Below are 16,000 nucleotides of genomic sequence, written 5' to 3' on the forward strand. Positions count from 1 at the left end.
TGGCTTGGATCCCCCCCCCCCCCTCCGAAAACGTTAAAAATCATAAAAGCGTATGGGTATGAACTCACCGTTAACTGTGTACAAGTGTCGAATCAACGAACTGAAATGAAGACCCTTGAGTTTTAGTGTGTGGCACTTAACGGAATCCTAATAACAATTAAATACATATAGGTATCTAAATTAGCGATTTCGTTAAGTAAAGTGTTAGAAAAACACTTGTGTTTGGTTAAGGAATGTTAACGGGACTTGATTGAATCGAGGAATACGGGTTTTCAGCACTTACGAAGGGTTTGCAACCGTGAAGGGGGTTTACGGCCGTGAACTAGGGTTTACGGCCTTTAAAGATTCGATGATTTGAAGTGTGTACGGCCGTAAACTCAAGAACAATGATGTTGAATTTCGATGTAAATGTGTTCTAAATGTTCGGAAATGACTCCCAATGGTGATTCTAGATGATTTCCGGAATAATAAGGGCATTTTTGGTGTTTACGGTCAAGAGTCTAGAGAGAGAAGGAGAGAGTTTTCGGCCAGAAAAGTCTAAATGAAGGGTAGCGACATGTATTTATAGGGGGGTTTTCATGGTCGGTGGTGGGGTCCACCTGGTATTGACCGCAAACGGGTTTACGGCCGTAAACATGTTTACGACCGTGAACTCCAGTCAGGTCGTGAACTGCTGTTTGTTCGAAGGAAAACTCGAATTTTGCACGGTTTTGGTCCCTACTCATATATATAGTTTTGTTATATAACTAAATGATTTTCCAAACCGAAGGAATTTGACGAGATTCAATAAAATTCAAAGTTTTATTAACGGAATTTGAATAACAGAAACAGAAAAAGTTTCGGGTTGTCACATCATCCCCCTGTTAGAGGGAATTTTGTCCCAAAATTTAGACACATAATACAAACCATGGACTCGGAAATAGATGAGGGCACTTCAATTTCATTGAATCTTCACACTCCCAAGTGAATTCAGGTCCCCGCTTGGCATTCTAGTGAACCTTCACTATCGGGATACGACTTTGTTTCGTTTTCTTTACTTCCCTATCCATGATTTCTACGGGTTCTTCTACGAAGTATAAGTTGTCATCCAGTTCGATTTCATCGAGGGGAATCACTAGTGTCTCATCGGACAGACACTTCTTTAGCTTCGAGACGTGGAACACAGGATGAATGTTACTAAGTTCTTGGGGTAATTGAAGTTTCTATGCTACGGGACCGATCCTAGCGATGATCTCGAATGGTCCAATGTATCTTGGGTTCAGCTTTCCACGCTTTCCGAAGCATATCATGCCTTTCCAGGGTGAGACCTTCAAAAGAACACGGTCACCAACCTAGAACTCCAAGGGTTTTCGTCTCTTATTGTTGTAGCTCTTTTGTCTATCTCTTGAAGCTTTTAATCGTTCTCGGATTCGTATGATCTTTTTGGTCATCTCTCGGATGATTTATGGGTCTGTGAGAGTACTATTTGGGACTTGACCCTTGACTAGCTGCGTGTTGCCCACCTCAGCCCAACACAGAGGGGATCTGCACTTACGACCATACAGGGCTTCAAACGGCACAACCTTGATGTTGGTATGGTAGCTGCTATTGTAGGAAAATTCGACCAAGGGAAAATGAGTGTCCCACGACATGCCGAAGTCGATGACGTAGGATCTCAACATATCTTCCCATGTTTGAATGGTTCTTACACTCTGCCCATCTGTCTGAGGATGGTATGCTGTGCTCATATCCAACTTAGTTCCAAGAGCCTTCTGCAGAGACTGCCAAAATCTTTAGGTAAACCAGATATCTCAATCAGAGATAATGGACATAGGCACACCATGTAGAAGAACTATATCTTGGATGTAGATTCATGTAAGTCTCTCCATTTTAAAGTTTCCCTTGATTGGTAGGAAGTGGGCGGATTTAGTTAGTCGGTCGAAAATTACGCAGATGGCATCGTGCCCACTCGGAGATCTGGCTAACTTAGTGATGAAATCCATTGTAATAATTTCCCACTTCTACTAAGGTATTTCTAGTTGTTGGAGTAGACCTGAGGGCTTTTGATATTCTACCTTCACCTTGGCGCAAGTCAGACACTTGCCCAAGAAGGTAGCGATCTCTGCTTTCAAGTTCGGCCACCAATAGAGTTGTTTGAGATCCAGATACATCTTATCTGAACTTGGGTGAACGGTGTATCTAGTCTTGTGAGCTTCGTTCATGACAACCTCCCTGAACCCGCCGTACTTTGGGGTCCAGATTCGGCTCATGATGTAGTAAACTCTGTCTCCCTTGACCTCTAAGTTCTTTTCCATTCCTCTCATGGCTTCATCCAACCTGTTCTCTGGGTTTAAGGCTTCCATCTGAGCCTCTCTGATTTGATCAGATAAATGGGAATGGATAGTCATTGTCGATGGCTTCACTCTACGACCTGAATACTCTATTTGACTGAGGGCATCAGCTAGTACATTGGCCTTGCCAGGATTATAGCGTATTTCGCACTCGTAATCACTGAGTAGCTCTACCCATCGCAGCTGTCTCATGTTTAACTCTTTCTGGTCGAAGATATGTTGTAGGCTCTTATGGTCGGTTAAGACAGTACACTTGGTTCCGTAGAGATACTGTCTCCAAATCTTTAATGTAAAGACCACTACTCCCAACTCTAGATCGTGAGTTGTATAATCGAATTCATGTGTTTTCAGCTGTCTCAAGGCATAGGCAATAACATTTCCTCGCTGCATAAGCACACATCCTAGGCCCTGATTGGATGCATCATAGTAGACAATGAAGTCCTCCGTCCCTTCGGGCAGAGACATGATAGATGCGCTGCATAGGGCCTACTTCAATGTTTGAAATGCAGTGTCTTGCTTTTCTCCCCAACTAAAGGTTACACCTTTCTATGTCAGGGTGGTTAAAGGCTTAGCAATCTTGGATAAATCTGCGATAATAGCCAGCAAGACCCAAGAATTGACGGATTTCTATGGGCGTCTTCATTGCTGACCAATTCTCAATTGCTTTAATCTTGGAAGGGTCCACGTGTATTGTTGGTCAAAAATATGGTTTATACTTTACTTTTCAAGGAAAATGTATTTTTGTGTCTTGGACCATAAACAACTTGGTGTTTACGGCCGTATATGTGTTTACGGCTGTGTTTACGACCGTAAACATGTTTACGGACGTAAACCCATTCACGGCCTATGTTCACCAAGCCCATGTTCCCCAAGTATATATATATATATATATATATATATATATATATATATATATATATATATATATATATATATATATATAGGTGTTAGGTGGTTGAGGAGTGATTTTTGGATGAACAGAAGAGAATAGAGGAGCTTAGGTGTGTGTATTCGAAGGTGTTCTAGAGAGAGAAAAGAGAGTCTATGTTAGTGTGTGTGAATCTTGTATCCGGATCTTCATTCATATCAATACATACAAGATTCATCATCTTCTTCTTCTTCTCCTTTGCTTCTATTTGATCTAACATCATCCGTTTGATTGGGATTCCGCACCATCAAACAGATCTAATTGATACACAAGCAGATTGGGGACTTACAGTTGGTATCAGAGCTTGGATTGTATCAGTCAATTTTGTCAGATCTGGAGCTTATTTGATCTTATTCTTGAAGGATTCTTGCGTTTTTTGGATGGATCTCTGAAAAATAAGGGGGGTTTGTTCTTCGCATTTTTCATAAAAACTGGTTTTTGATCGAGGTTGGAGCAAAAAGGGTTGAAAAACGCTTTTTTTCACGTAATCTGTGAAGAGTTTATGGCCGAAAACAGTTTACTGCCGAAGTTTGCGGTCGACCGGAGTTTACGGCTGTCGGTGGTTTACGGCTCAGAACGTGTGCGGCTCGGCTGGACGGTTAGAGAATTTGGCTCAGCAGCATCAAGCTCTTACCTGCATGCGCATTTAAAAAATTGGAAGCGATATTGAGGGTGCCGGGGATCGAACCCAGGTCCTCTGATAGATAGCACTCGCGCCTTACCAGCTGGTCTAGGAAGTGTCTTGGTTCATTCCTTCCAAATTTAATTGAAAAAGACTCTTTCTCAGTTCCAATTTCACAAATTTTTTCACTTTCGGCCCAAAATTCAAAATCTTTTATTTTGAAATTTCATTTTCAACTAAAAATTATAGTTTTTAATTTTTGACTTTTAATTTTGACTTTTAATTTTGACTTTTTACTTAAAATTTTGACTTTGACTTTTAATGTTTGACCTTTGACTTTAAACTTTAACTTTCTCGTTTAACTTTTAAATTTTCAAATTTAGCTTTTCGGCTTGACTTTTAAGTTTGACTTTTCAAGTTTAACTTTTTAAATTTGACTTTTAAGTTTGACTTTTGAGGTTTATAATCAAAGGACATTTTTAAATTTACGTTTGACTTTTACGTTTGATTTTGGCTTCTAGTTGTGTTTTTAATGGCTTTTGAGGTCAACAAGGGAAATGAAGACATGAAAGAGAATCATCAGGATATGTTAAGACAAAATTTCAACATGTTCAACTACATTCCCGGAGAAACCCTGGAGGCTTAGCTGCAACGATTCACCACTCTCACTACTAAGATGAATATATCTGGGGTCTTCTTGACAAAGTCGGAGATAAACAAAAAGCTACTGAATTCACTTCCGAAATCATGGGATATGAACGTGGCTGTCATCAAGAAGACAAAAGATCGATCTCAATCATCTTAGTCTTGTTGCTGTAATTGAAGAACTTGACGCTTTGAAGAATGGAAAAACAATGAGTTCTACAAACATCCCGGTCAATGAAGTTTCATGCTCTCAATCATGTGAAACTATGATTAAACTTCTTCGTGAACAAATTTATCTATTAAAAAGAGAAGTTGAGGACCTGAGATATGAAGGATATCAACTCAGGAAAGGACAGAAACCCCTGAAGGTTGAATTAGAAGCAAAAACCAAAGATTTTAGGAAGCTTCAGGAAGATTATAGCAATAAATGTGAAAATTATGACTATGTTATGAAACAACTTGCTGAATTAACTGCTGAGCTTGACACATTAAAAAACAAATTTGTAACTGCAGATTTTGATTTTAGAAAATTTGATGTGTTGAGAGAAGTAGTTGCAAACATGATAAACCATTGTTTGCAATTTAAAAATAACTAGTAAAAAGGTGTAGGGTATGATAGTGTTCCTCCACCTTTCAATCATAACTACACATCTATCCCTATGACACAGGAAGAAATTGACAATGAGGCACATCTTCATTATGGCAAACCATCTGGATTTGTGTCAGGAGGTATTTAGGTTGAAGATTCTAATGTTTCTACTTCATATGAAGGTAAAGTAGCAGAAGATGAGAACAAGGAGAACACTAGTGAACAAACCAATGACTCCTTGAACTCAGAATCTGTTGCTTCGAATTTTGTTACTCCTAACAAACCTGCCGTTGAGAAATACAGGCCACAAATTCCAGCGCAATAGAGTGCTTGTTGCAAGTGTGAATGTGTGATCAACAAGAAACGAGGCAAGGATACGCCACCAGGGGCAGGAAGAAACAACTTCACAGTGAAGAAAAATACTTGTTTTCACTGTGGAAGACATGGACACATTGCCAAAAATTGTCCTAATCGCGCATACGTTCCCTACTATGCATAAGGGTGGCAGAACGCGCCAAGAGGGAGATACTCCAAAAGAAACCCCTCAAGGGTGACTGGAACGCGCCAAGAGGGAGATACTCCAAAAGAAACCCCTCAAGGGTGACTGGAACGCGCAGAAGGCCAAGAATCAAACCCACAAGGCCAAGAATCCAAATCCCAATGGCAAGAAGGAAATGTCGGCCAAGAAGCCCAATCCAAGAGATGCTCCAGTGAAACAAAGACCGGTTAGGTCAAAGTCATCTCAACGGCCGACATCAAGTTCAAATGCAAGTACTGAGCCACCCATCAGATCGAAAAAGAAATGGGTTAAAACCAACTACAAATGGATTCCGAAGGCTCAATCTCCCAAAAGAACTAATGACTTTAATATTTCTACATCTTCTATTTGTGATAAACAGGGTATGTCATGGGAGAGAGTACCCTGCAAAGATGACAAAGGTCAACCCAGTTTCAAAATGGACTGGGTTCCAAAGACCAACTGATCCCGCTCTGTGTCGGAGAAGCTATGGAGGTATATCATCAGACTTCAGTTTGTTGGTAGTGGCTGTTCCAGGCACATGATAGGGGACATCTCTCAACTGTACAACATTCAGAACTTTGTTTGAGAGTATGTGTCCCTTGCGGGAAAGGAAAGAAAGGAAGAAAAGAGAGGATCACATAGGGTTTGTGCTTAATGACATTAAGAATTTTCGGATCTGTTTTGAGATTATTTCTCAGACCTTCTGGATGCAAATTCAATCGATGAATTATGGTTTGCGTTTTGCTCTCTATACTCCTGAGTTTATTTTACACTGATTCTTTTCAAAGACATTTTTTTCATTTTCTTATAGTTTTTCGTTAGTAGGTATTATTGGGAAGTGATATCAAGAATGTGATAGCGAGCAGTCTAAAACATGTGTAAAGGATTGAATCTGAATTGTCTAGACTCTATGTTCCATGTGCTGGTAGGCACGAAGGATTTGATAGTGTGGATTTAGTTAGAATTGTTTGAACCGACCATACGACGCTTGGATAGATTGAGCAGTGAGATAAACATGGGAACCCACGGGATACACTAAATTAATACGCATCTAGAACAGTGGTTCAACTTTTCCTTGATGTACGGACTTATGTCCTTAATTCTAGTTCTGATAGGGCGACTGGGGGTTCTGATAAAGTAGGTCTGTAGGAAATTATTCTCTTGCTTTCTATCTGTCAGTCATATGTTGCTTCCTCTGTGTGATCGGAAGATCCGACTTGGAATGCAACATATGCAACTCTATTTCTACACACCTTCTTATCTATGAAACTATTTCTATCTGTTAGCCATATGCTGTCCCCTCTGGGTGATCGGAAGATCCAACCTGGGACACAGCATATGCAACATTCTATCTTTATAACCCTCTATCTTTGTTAGTCATATGTTGCCCCCTCTGCATGATTGAGAGAGATCCGACCTGGGACACAACATATGCATCTATCTCTAAATCTGACTTCCTCCTTAATAATTGTTTACTCACCTAAAGTAAGGAGCCCTCAGGAAGTTCTTGATAACCAGGGTATATCTGGAAGCAGGGAACACGTTCTAGTGCAACTAAAATTGAACCATTTAAGAGGTTGCCTGTAGATCTCGCTGCTTAAATTTAAGTGGACAACAATACCAGTGGTCGTTGTTAGCTAAATGGTTTTTTTAGAAAAGTTGTCGACATTCTTCGTGTTTAAGTGGACCACAATACTGGAAATTGACCAGATCTATTCATGAAAGTGAAGGTACTGATAAACAAGTTCAGGCTGTCTCACAACTTTGATCCCAAATATTTTTCTTTTTGTTAAATTTGGTTATAGTTTTCCTCTATACACAAATTCAGGGGGAGAACTAAAAAAAAATTCAAAATCAAAAAAATAGTGTTATATTTTGTTTATTTCTTGTTCAAGAAAATTCAAAATCAAAAAAATAGTGTTATATTCTCTTTTATTTCTTGTTCAAGAAAATCAAAAATCCAAAAATATTTTTGTTTATGTTTTATTTTTTTTTCAGAAAATATGAAAACCCAAAAATATTGTGTGCTAAATTTTCTTTTAGTTTTGTTTTGTCTTGAAAAGTGAACTCATGTGAAGATGAAACTCATGGAGTTTGTGTCGAAGATTTCTGAGCCAAGGCTTCATCTATGATCATCGAAGAATTCTCATTCGAAGGAGCAAGAAACGAAGATTATTCTTTTGACATTCAATCTTTCAACCCCAGAAGCAAGGTGAAGCTGAAATTGAAGATTATGTGACAGATTGCATTGAAGCCTCCTCAATCAGTCTGCTGTTATCTTAAACCTGCTAAAGTGATCCAGAAGATTTGTTCTCTCTGATGTTCTCTCTGAAGATTCTCAAGCTGAAAGCGCTATATTTCAAGAATCAGTACATCAAGCCTCCTCACCCAATGTGCGTTCAAAGTCAAATTTTTGAAGAAAAGACCAACTTCTCAAGATGAAGTCATTCATTGAATATTCATATGTTCATCCTGATGCTCTGAAGAAATCAAAGATCAACGTTGAAGCCAATCTCCAACTGAAGATTAACAAGAAAAGCCAGCTACTTTTTAGGGGAAGCTTGTTGGGTCATTTAGAAAAGAAAGTTATAAACCAAGGGGGAGATTGTTGGGTCAAAAATATGGTTTATACTTTACTTTTCTAGGAAAATGTATTTTTGTGTCTTGGACCGTAAACAGCTTGGGGTTTACGGCCGTATACGTGTTTACGGTTATGTTTACGGCCGTAAACCCATTCACGACCCATGTTCACCAAGCCCATGTTCCCCATGTATATATATATATATATATATATATACATACATATATATATATATATATATATATATATATATATAGGTGTTAGGTGGTTGAGGAGTGAGTTTTTGATGAACAGAATGTTGGATTAGTGTTTAAGCCCGTAACCATATTTGGTAAGTACTTGACCCGGTTGTGCATGGTCTTTTTGGGTTGCCTTCACCAGAGCAACTTGACCGGAGAAATAATAGAGAAACAGGTTATTGTGATTTATTAATATATTATAAGAATAATATATTAAAGCAAAAATCATATTTGTTTAATTAATATTGGTCAATAATTAATTAAGAATTAATTTTGTGATCAAAAGTAATTAATTAAACTAGAGGGGCTAAATTGCAATTATGTGATAGTAGCAAATTAGGGCAATGGACGCCCCATGGATAGAGTGGACGAATTCAAGGTGACAGGGCCTTAGAATTCGTCCAAGATAAGGATTCTAGACTTTATCTTATGGGCTGCTTGGTGGGCAAGCAATCAGATAAGGATAAGGACTGAAACCCTAATCTCAACCCTATATAAGAACCCCTTGGCTAAGGGAAATCGGCCACTTGATCCCTAGAAGACCTAGAGCCGATTTCTTCCTCTCCCCTCTCTCTCTCTCTCTCTTGCGTCTCCATTTGCTTTTGGTGTTTGTGAGCCATTAGAGGTACTACACTTGTGGTACTTGCTTTCATAGACAAGGAGATTGAAGATTTGAGTTGCTATTACAATATAACAACAAGAGGTATGTGATTCATTCTTCTATCAACATTTCGAAATACCTAGATGCTTGCTAGGGTTCTTCATGTGTTCATAATGTTGTGTATCTAATAGTGAAAAACATAGATCCAAATATAGGGTTGCATGCACACATAGGATTGTTTGTATAAAACCCATCAGTGGTATCAGAGAATTATGGTTATTTGTTTTCTATTAGATTATTCAATTGTATGAATTTGACACTTTAGGGTTTATGGCCAATAAACCCTAGGAGGCAAGGATTTCGAAATTAGGGTTCTTGAATCCTGTTTTTCGAAAATTTTGATAAGGGTCCTCAAACCCTTTCCTTTTTGCCCAAGATTTCGAAATCTAGGGTTTGCAAACCCTAGGGTTTTCGAAATATGCCTCCTCCCCAAGATAAGATCCTAAGTTTTTTTGATAATCTCATATCTTGTAATTATCTTTTAATGGTTTAAATATGGTAATTTAAGATTTTGAATTCTCTCATCCCATATTTTCGAAATCTAGAGGGATTTAAGGGATCAGGATAAATTAACTGTTTAATTTAAGGTAATCCTTTATGATTTAATAATTCAAATTACTTGTTTAATTTAAGGATAATTATTAAATCAAGAATTTTAATATTTAGAATTTTAAATTTAAAAAGTCTTAAATTTCGAAAATTTTAATATTGAAGTTAAAACCCTAGTATTTTGAAATGTTTAAAACACACCCTATGCTACTATATTATTATAAGATTTATATATATATATATATATATATGTGTGTGTGTGTGTGTGTGTGTATAACTAAAATGCTAGTCTTACCGTTAGTAGGCCTCATTCACGAAGCCAATCTATAAGGGGGTATAAGGTTATGGCCTATAAAATGGCCATTTAATGGGTATCCAGTCTTACCCACCGCTTCCTTGATTGGTGGAGGGTCGTTAGCCGAATAGGTAGGATAGGGCAATCCTCTCCTCATTAATAAGTATAATGAATCTATATAAAGTAATTGAACGTTTTTACAAAATTCCCAATCTTAGTTACTTTAGGCAAAAGTGAATAGATGCAATCCCATGAAATTACACTTTTCACCCTTGCTAAGAAGTTAGTGGAGGTGTGTGGTTAACCAACACACTAATTGGTTCTAAGCAAAGGTGGCAAAGGGTGACTCAATGTTTGTCATAGTTCGATGGAGCGTGTGTGGTTAACCGACACATCGAATTGGTGATTGTAACAATGAGGGCACCATGTGAATTTGCATGGTTATTCACACCTGCTTTGTGATCCTCGGCATCCCAGTCACGAACTCTAGGAATTTTTAATACATTTAAAACTTAAGCCTTTTATGTTTTTCATGGTGGAAAATTAGTGAATCACATTCACTTACCTCAAAATTATTTGCATGTTGGATTACGACATCCCTTTTCTAATGTGTAAATAATGTTGTTGGATCCTAGCCCTAATTTCTCATTTTGGGTAATTAATTAGGGATTCAATTCTAATCAAACTTTGTTCCTTTCTATTTGCAGATGTCTAACGCAAATGCAAACAACGCTGCTCCTGGTTCATTCTCGCTAATGAGCCTATGTCAAAAAGTGACGTTTGATGGATCGAATTTCAACGAATGGATAAGATACATTCGCATGATTGCTCGTTACGAGGACAAAGAATATGTCCTCGACGAGAAGATTGAAAGGATCAATCTAGAAATCGCTACTCCCGAAGAAATGGCCGTCTTTGAGACCCACGAGCGTGATGCAATGAAAGTTCATTGCATTATTCTAGCCACAATGAATCTTGAACTCCAAAAGTCCTATGAGGACATGTATCCGTATGAAATGCACAAAGATTTGCTGGAGAGGTACCACCAGAGCGCAAGGCAAGAATCCTATGAGATCATCACCAACATGATCACCTCTAAGGTGGGAAGTGGAGAATCCCTAACCTCGCATTTGCAAAAGATGCAGAGGTGTGTTGATCGTCTTCGCAAGTTAAATGTTAACTTTGGGGAAGATTTTGCAATCGACATCATTCTACACTCCTTGCCCTCGTGCTACAACCAATTTAGGATGACCTACCACATGAACAAAGAAGAGGTCACCTTAAGCAAACTCCAAGGGCTCCTAAGCACTACTGAAAGCAATCTCAAGGACAATTCTATTGCATTAAATCCCACTCCACCCGCTGCTCCTATTTTGGCCATTGGGCAAGGAAGGGGAAAGAAGAGGAAGGCTACTTCAAAGGGCCACCACAAGGGTAAGCCCCAAGATGGTACATCTTCTAGTGGAACCAGAATTGGTTCTGCTAAGCCCAACTCAAACCCAAAGGAGGAAAAGTGCCACCACTACCACAAAACAAGGAATTGGAAGAGAATCTGCCCGGAATATCTGCAAGCCATCAAGGATGGGAAGATCAAGCCGTCTTTCGTAGGTATTTACACAATTAAATCTAATGATCATCACATGCTATTTCTTGGGTTCTTGATACAGGATGTTGTTTTCACATAGGTTCTGATTTGCAGGGACTAAGAAGAGATAGGGATGTGGAACGTGGAAGAATAAATCTAATCATGGGGAACAGAAGATCGTTGCGTGTCACCAAGATTGGAATGTATTCTCTAGCGCTTAGTAATGGATTAGGTTTAGATTTAAATAATTGTTGCTATTCGCCAGATATGGAAAGAAACATCATTTCATTTCATGGTTTGTTTAGACAAGGATTTAGATATTCGTTTGATAATGAGAAATGTTCGATTTATGCTTATCTAAACGGTGTTTTATATTTTGAAGCATTGCCTTGTAATGGAATTTATGAAACTGTTATGGTTGTAGATAACCTAGGAAATGATGTATTGTGTGTAGATTCTTCCAATAGTATGGATAAAGCATGCTTGTGGCATTGTCGTCTTGGACATGTCAACAAGAAACACATAGCCCAACTCCAAAAGGATGGAGTGTTGGAGTCATTCGACCTTAGGGACGATGACGTGTGCGAGTCTTGTTTACTTAGAAAGATGACCAAGTCACCCTTCACTAGCACATGTGTAAGAGGTGAGGGTGTATTGGATCTCATACACACCGATGTGTGTGGGCCCTTTAGATCCACCACAAGGGACGCGAACCGCTTCTATGTAACTTTCAACGACGATTATAGTAGATATGGGTATATCTATTTAATCAATCACAAGTCAGAAACCTTTGATAAGTTCAAAGAGTTTAAACAAGAAATGGAGAATCAATTGGGCAGGAAAATCAAGATGCTTTGATCCGATCGAGGAGGAGAGTACCTAAGTCTTGAATCCCACGACTACCTTAAGGAATGCGGAATGGTTTCGCAATTGACGCCGCCTAGGACACCGTAGTTGAACGGTGTGGCTGAGAGGCGTAATCAAACCCTGTTGGACATGGTTCATTCCATGATGAGTTGTGCTTCACTACCTATCTCATTTTGGGGGTATGCCTTAGAGACTGCCGCCCGTATCCTTAACTTAGTCCCTACAAAGAAGGTTGCCAAAACACCTCATGAGATGTGGACAGGGAAAGCTCCCTCATTGGCACATATCAAGGTTTGGGGTTGCGAGGCTTTCGTAAGACAAGAGACTCACGACAAGCTCGAACCTCGTTGTGAGTGGTGTATTTTCATCGGCTACCCACAGAAATCCTTTGGATAGCTCTTCTATAAACCGAGTGACAATGTTGTCTTCGTTGCGAGGAGATGGGTTTTCCGAGAGCAAGAACTCATAGGCCAAGGGGACAGTGGGAGGCAAATCGATCTTGAAGAGATTCAAGAGTCGAGTGATGAAGGAACCTCTAACGCTAGCGCTCAACCCGAGGAGGAAACTCTGGTTGAACCGATTAACGAATGCTTACCTCTTAGGCGTTCCTAGAGAGTTAGAGTTCAACCCCAGTTACATGGTTTTCATATTACTACAGAATGGGACACGTATATTAGTGATAGTACACTAATAAATTTAGATGAACCTAACAACTATAGGGAAGCCATGGCAGGCCCAGAGTTTGAAAAATGGAAAGAGGCGATGGACAGCGAGATTCAGTCCATGTATGACACCAAGTTTGGAATTTGGTTGACTATGTGCCCGGACGTAAGACAGTTGGGTGCAAGTGGATCTTCAAAAAGAAGACCGACATGGATGGGAATGTGCACACGTATAAGGCACGATTGGTTACGAAGGACTTTACTCGAACTCCCGGAGTTGACTATGATGAGACCTTCTCACCAGTTGCTAAAATAAAGTCTATTAGGGAGATGCTAGCCATTGCTGCATTTCATGATTATGAAATATGGCAAGTGGATGTCAAAACTGCTTTCCTTAATGGGAAGTTGGCTGAGGATGTTTACATGGCTCAGCCAGAGGGTTTTGTCAATGCGAAGCATCCCAATAGAGTGTGCAAGCTTGTGAAGTCCATTTATGGACTTAAGCAAGCGTCTCGCAAATGGAATCTTTGCTTCGATGAGAAGGTCAAAGAGTTTGGGTTTGTACGAAGCGAAGATGAATCATGTGTATATGTCAAAGCCAGTGGGAGTATAGTTAGCTTCCTCATATGGTATGTCGATGACATACTAATCATAGGAAACAACATCCCGACACCGCAGGAAGTTAAGTACTGGCTCGGGAAGTGCTTCGCTATGAAGGACCTCAGAGAGGCTTCCTATATTTTGGGAAAAAGGATAGTGAGAGACCGAAGTAAGAGAGTAATAGGACTTAGTCAGAATACTTACTTGGACAAAGTGCTAAAACGCTTTAGTATGGAAAACTCAAAGAAGTGAGAATTACCAATCCAAAGTAATGCCAAGCTGAGTAAGACTCAAAGTCCGAGTACCGAAGCCGAGATAATAGAGATGAGCCGAGTACCTTACGCTTCCACAATTGGCTATGACTTGTACTCGCCCTGATGTGGCTTTTGCTTTGAGCATGGTCAGTAGATATCAAGGGAACCCTGGCAAAGCACATTGGACTGCAGTCAAGAATATTCTTAAGTACCTTCGGAGGACAAAGGAATGGTTTCTAGTCCTCGGAGGGAGTGATGACTTAAAGGTGCGAGGGTATAGTGACACCAGTTTCCAGATCGACAGGGACAACTATCGTTCACATTTGGGCTGGGTCTTTACCCTTAATGGAGGAGCAGTGACTTGGAAAAGTTCCAAGCAAGAAACCGTAGTTGATTCAACGTGCGAATCAGAGTACATTGCAGCGAGTGAAGCGTCAAAGGAGGCGGTATGGTTGAAGAACTTCATTGGAGACCTTGGAGTTGTACCTGCCATAAAGGAGCCTATGGAAATTTTCTGTGATAATGAAGGAGCGGTTGCCTTAACCAAGGAACCGAGGGATCATGGTAGATCTCGACATGTCGACAGAAATATCACTTTATTAGACATCAGGTAGAAGAAGGACTCCTCTTAGTAAAGAGGGTATCGTCAGAGGATAACCCAGCAGATCCGCTTACGAAAGGACTGAGTAGGGTTAAGCACTTGCAGCACGTTAGGAGCATTGGGCTGAAGGACAATATTAGTTTGGATTAGATAGTTTGGAAACATGTAATAGATAAATGTAATTGACATTTGATGATTAAATTAAGGAGTATTATTTAAATTTTATGTCTTATGTTAATTGTTTAACTGTTGTTTCACTTTGCATGTCTTGACTTCCTGAATAATTGAGTTAATTAAGAATAAACGAATTATTCAAACGGTCCACAATCGTTCATTTGTTGGAAGTAGGTATGAATGAAGACTGTCATGAATTGGTGTAGATTGTTTGAAAGGCATTAGACATAACAAAGGTTTGCTACAACGTTCATGATTGCTTATGAATAAGTTTTGAGCATTGGAATAAACCCGCGCTTGCTGGAATCACTTCAAGGAATTTATCATGAGTGATCGCAAGACGATAATATCATATGGTCTTAAAACCAAGATATATGGTTTATTGTTTGCTAATTGATTGTGCATTGATAATGTGAAAACGCATCAGTAACTTGATGTCATAAAATGCATTGTTGTGTATACTTTGATTAGTGAATAGTGAATGCATATAAGTTGAAGTTTATTTGTTCCTTTTATCCTAAGAGGGTAAAAGCGATATCAAGGCCCCTTGATGATTTGATTTAACTTGTGTGTCGGGCCCGGTCAGGACTGAATTGATGTGTTCAATTAAGTTCTATGTCAAATGAATCTGAGATCGAGTAATAAATTGTTGGACAATAAGTATGAGTATGAGATTGTCCGCACGATATCTGAAACAGAGGACTGTATGATCCCTTATCTAAACGACAGGTTGCTGATAAGATCAGAGTTCGACAAGCGTCTTTGAGAGCTACGATTGCTAATCAAGTTATGCTTGCATTTATGGTTACTAGACTTGTCCAAGTGGGAGACTGTTGGATTAGTGTCTAAGCCCGTAACCATATTTGGTAAGTACTTGACCCGGTTGTGCATGGTCCTTTTGGGTTGCCTTCACCAGAGCAACTTGATTGGAGAAATAATAGAGAAAGAGGTTATTGTGATTTATTAATATATTATAAGAATAATATATTAAAGGAGAAATCATATTTGTTTAATTAATATTGGTCAATAATTAATTAAGAATTAATTTTGTGATCAAAAGTAATTAATTAAACTAGAGGGGCTAAATTGAAATTATGTGAAAGTAGCAAATTAGGGCAATGGATGCCCCATGGATAGAGTGGACAAATTCAAGGTGATAAGGCCTTAGAATTCGTCCAAGATAAAGGATTCTAGACATTTTGGTCATATATGGATCCAGAAGTCATGGCTAGGGACATTTTGGTCATATATGGGTTTTGAGTTTTATTGAAGAAGGTTTCGGGCCGGGGTGTGTTGTT

The sequence above is a fragment of the Lactuca sativa genome, chromosome 4, assembly GCF_002870075.4.
Source record: "Lactuca sativa cultivar Salinas chromosome 4, Lsat_Salinas_v11, whole genome shotgun sequence".
Taxonomy (NCBI): Eukaryota; Viridiplantae; Streptophyta; class Magnoliopsida; order Asterales; family Asteraceae; genus Lactuca; species Lactuca sativa.